General features: G+C 39.7%; 1 long non-coding RNA gene across 1 annotated transcript; it reads left to right on the plus strand.

The window, feature by feature from the left end:
• Positions 1 to 3,544: 3,544 nt before the first annotated feature.
• Positions 3,545 to 6,654, plus strand: LOC125553785. The gene is made up of 4 exons (XR_007304204.1): positions 3,545 to 3,846; positions 4,717 to 4,789; positions 6,127 to 6,199; positions 6,578 to 6,654. It is a non-coding gene; the product is annotated as an uncharacterized LOC125553785 (long non-coding RNA).
• The last annotated feature ends 263 nt before the right edge of the window (positions 6,655 to 6,917 follow it).

Consider the following 6,917-nt stretch of genomic DNA (forward strand, 5'->3'; position numbering starts at 1 on the left):
CGGATAGATGCGCCATTAGTATACTTGGCATACTAATGGCGCACTCTGTAGTGATGCGCCATTAGTATGAATATTAGGTTTTATTTTTTTTTTACTTTTCTGATTTTTGCACATGTTACAAAATATATTATTTGACATAATATAGACAGTAGCACACAGCAACAGCAGATTCATCGAATACAATAGAAGATTAGTCTCCTAATACAATTCATCATATTAGTCTCCGAATTCAAAAGACCGAACAAAGATAAAACATTACAAGTCTCGAGACCGCGAGTATCGAGTTTGTCGGAAGTTATACTAATCCTAACAAGTCCTACTAATCATCATCATACAATTTCTACTCGTTATTCATAACAAGTCATACGATCATCATCTTGATAGTCATCAAACTAACCCTACTTAATTGTTCTTAGCACATGATCATCAGTATTAGGTAGGACCTAAATACCCTATTTAAGCTAAAATATAATAAAACAATATAGACCCTGACTCTCCATTATGGAGAATGGAGAACATCCTGTCTCCAATTCTTGCGCTTCGCTTCCTTTTGCTTCCAAGAAGCTCCTTACGACTGTCCATACATTTTTTCCATCCTTTGATTTTCATGTCTCCACTTCTTTTAGAAATATCGTATGGACAGTTGAGATTCGTAGGACGACCTGGCTGTATGTTCAAAACATTAACACTACCTTTCTGATACATCGTATGAGGCACACAATTCTCTGGGTTTATCTGTTGAAAAACATAGTAATAACTTCATAGTTAGCAATGATATACTAGTTTTAGAAGTATGCAAAAGATGCGCGGATGTCGTAATAGTAAAACTCTTACCAGGGTATCTCCATGGTAGTTACCGTAGTTGAACACATGCACTAGTGGCATGTATTTACCATAATGTTGAGGAGTTTGTTTGTGGATAATGTAATTCTCAATGTCAATACAAAATCTGACCAGATGATTTTTCTCCTTGTAAGTTGTTAATTCGGAGCCATCGGTGTAGTGGGTTTTGTCTACCATCTCCCGCACATTCTTTGAACAATAAAAATAAGCTGTCAATGGAAATAAGCTGTCAACTATTTTGAAATAAACAATATAAATTAGCTAATAACTATGTTTGAGAAACTCACATAGCGGTAGAACTGGAGGCGTATCAACAAGGACCCAAATGTCCATATTGTCTTGGTTGATGTCAGGATTACCAAGATCCATGGTGATAAGCATACCCTCATCAAAACCATACATCTTGCAAAATGCTTCCCAATTTTTGCAACCAAAATGGGTTACGCTCTCAGAATTATATAGATTTACTTCAAAGTCCACATCGTGATGAGTCCTTAGGTGAATTTTCTTTGTTTCAGAAATTTCATGGTCTTCAAAATCCATCCTCTCCAAGACATAGCGTCTTGCATGGCATGGGATAAGCTATACTCGAATTGTAAAAGATGAAAATTACACGTTGAAATAGTTGAAGTCATGCTTAATTATGAAAATAACACTTGTCGTCGTTGTGTACCGTTTCAACTTTGAAGGTCTCCTCGAGCTTAATGCTGAAGCGCCGATCATCGTCCAGGTGAGGCATGTCACACAGACCTCGATCGTCGTGGCACCAGTCGCACTCCGGTGGGAGACTTTCGTCGTCCGATGATGATGACGACATATCCTACGTTCATAATTCAAAACTACATCATTTAGGGTTTGTCGACACCGAGGCATCCTAAAAGCTAAGCTTTTATCATTTAGGGTTTGTCGACGCTGAGGCACCCTAAAAGCCTAAGCTTTCATCATTTAGGTTCTTATTGACACCGAGGCACCCTAAAAGCCAAGGTTTTATCATTTAGGGTGTGTCGACGTCGAGGCACCCTAAAAGCCTAAGCTTTCATCATTTAGGTTTTGTCGACACCGAGGCACCCTAAAAGCCTAAGCGTACATCATTTAGGTTCTCATCGACACCGAGGCACCCTATAGAAGTGAAGTTAAGTTTTCATCATTTAGGGTTTATCGATGCCGAGGCACCCTAGGTTGGGCCTAATCACTTGGCACTAATCACTTGGCTCTATTGCCACCTATGTTGGGTTTATCATCTAGGGTTTATCGATGCTAACGAGAATTCTAAGTTGGGCCTAATCACTTGGCTCTATTGCCACCTATGGTTTAATGCAGCAAGAATGGCGGGGTAGTTGATCCTACTTAACTAAGTACTAAGATACCCCAGCCCATGCATTAGTCGCAAGTACCCCATATGTCCTATTTTTAGCAAAGTCATGCTAAAATTCACAGAAAATTTCAGCATGACCTTTGCTGAAAATAGGACATATGGAGTACCCGAATTTGCCGGAACGGAAGTTAATCGACATTCTGGCAAACTCAAGGGCCTCTCGGGGTACCTGCAAATTCATTACCCCACCCCCACCCAGCTGCAACCCCACAACACCCCACAATATCATCACGACACGATGGTCGGAGACAAAACCCCCCAATATCATCAAAATACTCCAGTTATGAAGTAAAATTCCTGAAGTGTTCCAGGAGTAGAACCTGAAGTGTAGTCAGTGGCTTCACCTATGTGCATAAAAATCATAAAAATTCAAAATCATTTGAAACCTGATCACTAGTCATAAAAATTCAAAATCATTCAAAATCAAAATCTACTAATTAGTTCTTGTGCTCATCCAGTAGCAACATCTTTCATACATGATCAGTAGTCATGTACCAAATTTTTATTTAAACTGAATTTGCAAATCAACAAGAGCTCTACTAGTTTCAGACTAGATTTACACTAAATACACTAGAGTATTTGACCAGTATCCATGTGAACTCTTTGAATTTGTATACACTTCCAGACTTGAGCATTGAGAGTTCACAATTGCAAAAAATGTCCCTTGTTCCTGAACTTGTATTGTACTCCATTCATTCAAGCAGAAAGAAACAATTATTGTTGATACTCATGTGCTTCTTTCCAAATAATTTTATTTATTCAGAGTTTGAGAAATTTTGAACAAAAAAAGAACGCAAGATACAGACTGAATTTGATGTTCAAAAATAATTGATAGTAGCATGCTATGGTACAGATAAAGTTGGGTCATAGTAACACACAGTAACATTTCTGGAATCCAAATTGAAACAATAAATCACAGCTAGCTAGCAACTGAAAATCAAATTGGCACTTGCTCCAAACTCATACATGTCTTCTCTTTTTGTAGCATCAGTGCTCACCTCGATGGATTAACTGAATTTTCTACAAACACCAAGTACTAGGGCACACAAAGTTCTGAAATTTGTGTGCCTAACTGAATTAACTGAATTTTCAGTAACCGAATAAACTGAATTTTCAAAACTGACAAATATTAATAGGTTGACTATAGCAAATCCAATTTGCATGCTTCATTACATATAATTTACAATAATCCGAGGGGACAAACCTCCCACCTCCCCATGAAGGATAACCTCCCTGTATCCACCTCGGTCCAAATATCACGCAACCAACACGCAGCCAAGCAGGAAAAAAGAACCCAATCTCTTATCTCCCCACCACCTCTCTCCCCGATTCACATCTCCCACACGAGCTCCACCACAACGCCGCTGCCGCCGCCGCCTCTGATTCGAGGAAACTCCGGTGCTCCCCTTCACCACGCCTCACCAGCTCGTCCCCCCTCTTGTTCTCCTCTGGCCCCGCCCCCAACCCCCACCGCCACGACGTCCTCCACGCCTCTGCACGGCGCGACGGTTCATTGTTGTAGCTCATGTGCTCGGCCCAGCAATCCCACTTCCACACGCGATCGGCTACCGGCTAGGCTCGATGGCGCTGTTCCACCTTGGCTACCTCGACTCCGATGTGACGGTTCAGTAAGGCACCTCTCCCCTCTGCTCTTTCCCTGCCGCTGCTTTGTGGCATGGCATCTTGCCATGGATAATTCTTTGCCGGCCATTACGACAATGATTAATGCTGCCTTATCACTTGCCTGATCCGCCTTTGTGGGCGCTGGCTTGCACCGACAGCCACACCACTCCATGGTTTGTATTCCTCACTATTCTCATATGTGCACAGAAATACTGCTACCTAGGGGTAATTCACTCATCTGGGTGTATGCATACAAGTGATTCACCACATGGCTGTATGTGTTGATTCAGGAAAATGTGTGTGTTCTCTTTTTCTAAATAGTTCTATCTTGTGATACATTAGATTTTAATTTTTCATGTAGCTATGTGTGTGGATAATTAATTAATATATCCATGAATATGATTAGACTGTCAATTGAATAAGTTGATAGTATCTCTGGATATCCTAGCTGTTAGTTTCTGACTATTTATCAAAACCATTCCTTCTAGTATCATTTAATAGGTGACCACTATTATGTACAACATCATGATTTTTTTCGAGAAAGAAAACAAATATCTTCTTATCAGTGTTATGAAACCTTACCGATTTCCTTGTAATAATCTATGAATAAGCCCCACATGCATCTCTACGTCCTATTATTTCTCTCTATCTTTATTTTATAATCCTTAATTTCATCTCTCCTTGCTAGTTCTGAAATTGACTTCGCATCAGCCAACATTTGTCTGTTTATTCTTTCTCTTAACACGTAAATCCTTAGGTTCAGAATGATGATACTAGCTAGTGCTTATGGTATGACTTATGATCCACTGATTTAGATATGTAAAACTTAAATGTTCTTGCCAGTACTTATGAAGCGAATCCATCATTCTTTGCAGTGCCAAAATTTCTTACATATTCATCTTTGGGAGAAAGATCAAGGCATATAGTGGGCTACTTCTGCAAAAGGAGGTACGACTGCATGATTCCAGCTGGCTAGTAAATGTGTAGGTGATTTACATGACATTATCTGCAAAGTAATTTAAAAACCGAGGTTGAAAAAGTTTGTGTATTCATAATTCAGATTTGTCTTATTCCCAAGCATCTATATAAATTAAAATCATGTGAAAACATACTTGTTATCATTTAATAGAACCACCTGATTTAGCTTTGTGGGAATTATGTTCTCTCAACCTAAAAAGCACGGACACGGGGACGGAAAGACGGGGATACGCATACAAGGACACGGGATACATCATTTTTCAAAAACAGTCGTTCAGGGATACAGTGAGTATATATAAAATAAATAAGAAATATACAGAGTCAAAACAGAAAAAACAATGAGAAACTGCTGGGTCTGGATCCCACAGAGGATAGTTCGTATCTACGAACACCAGGGACCAGGCTGTCCTTTGATCTCACCCACGGACGGGTGGCCCCGGGGGTGGCGCTCCTGGATGCCATGCTCCCTAGAAACAAGTAGAAATCATTCAAGCGAGCACAACACGGGGAAGCAATTAGCAGCCTCTCAATTGAAGGAAATCATGTCACAAAGATGAAGAGGTTGAGGAGAGGCTACTGGCCTTGGGGTTACCTGCTCGAGTGTGGTTGCCTCCGGGAGGAGAAGCTGCTGGGGGAGGTGGTCGAGTCCAAGTGGCGGCGGCGCGTTCGCTGCTTGTTAGCAGCAGGTCGTTCGTTATGTGGCGTCCGTGCGTACGAGAGTTTGTATTGTGCCGTGGCTATTATTGGGCCTCCCGAGTCCCTCAACGTATCCCAGCCGTATCGATGCTTTTTTCTATTTTTTTTAATTCAGGAATCATGGGATGCTGCGGGATACGTGTATCCCAGCTTATCCAGGCGTGTCGCCGTATCCCGCTGTACTAGGACATCAAATCGGCAGATTTTGCCGTATCCATGCTTTGTAGCTCTCAACTTCAAGTACTTCTGGAAATTTGAAAATCTCTACATTTATATGTATTGTTTTGAGAACTGCAGATCTTTGTTTGCAATCAAGGATGCTATATTTGTCGATGTACATAGTTTTTGGCATGTACCTCACTGTATCTTCATTATATTCTTTGTAAGGTGTTTAAGTCGTTTAACATAAGGACGCTCTTTTCAAAAGGCCCTCTTTTCTCCATCTATATAGCATAGTGCTATGGCTGGGACTGTAAAAAGTGATCAAATTATGATATTTCATAGCTCTTTAGAGGTGATGATATATGTTGGATGACGAAACAAGGATATTGTTCTGGTGCTTGCTTCGACTTGGGTGTTCAAAGAAGTGAAACTTTAACTAATCTGTTCAGGGAAGCAACATATTGCATTTAAAGTGAAGCTTCCTCTATGATATGGAGATGCAATCATCCATCTAAAGACAAGGTATGCTCATTTCTCTATTGTGTGAATTCAACATGGCTGAGCAACAATTTATTTGCTCATACTTTTTTCAATATTAATGCTGATTGCAGTTCCTGCTTAGCTTGGGAAATCCAAAGAAGAATGTTGCCCTTGCTACACTCCAGAGTACTGACCTATAATATAAAACAAAAAACTATGGGTGTTGACTTGGTACTCCCTCCGGGAGTAACTGTTTCTTGGTTGACATAACCACTAAAACAAAATTATTAGTCATATAGTAAGATTAACTATCACATGTCCTCCAACCTTTATATGTTGCTCTTTTGTTTAAATTTTACTTCCCTGTTAATTGATTTTCTTTGATGGTACCTTGCTATTCTCATTTCTTTATTGTTGTAGATTGCCAAGATAAATCGATGATGCATGGCTCAGAAGTTGATTACAAGATCGAGAAGGTGGCTACTACTAGATAGTTTTAGATTATGTTTTGGAATGTAATTTTTAGGGTCAATGTTTCAAACACTATGTGTTTAGATGGCTGAGTCGTTCAGTGCAAGGTTGAGAATCAGACTATTACTAGATAGTTTCACATATTGTAATCTGTGTATCATGTTCTTTGTAAAGCAATCAAGTTGATTTAATATATGTGACCTTTCTCATTGTTATGTTTGTGTCTCCTATGCATTATCAACATTAATGCAATAAGTTCTGGATGCTAATATACAAAATACCATTAATT

This window comes from Triticum urartu, chromosome 4 (assembly GCF_003073215.2).
Source record: "Triticum urartu cultivar G1812 chromosome 4, Tu2.1, whole genome shotgun sequence".
Classification (NCBI taxonomy): domain Eukaryota; kingdom Viridiplantae; phylum Streptophyta; class Magnoliopsida; order Poales; family Poaceae; genus Triticum; species Triticum urartu.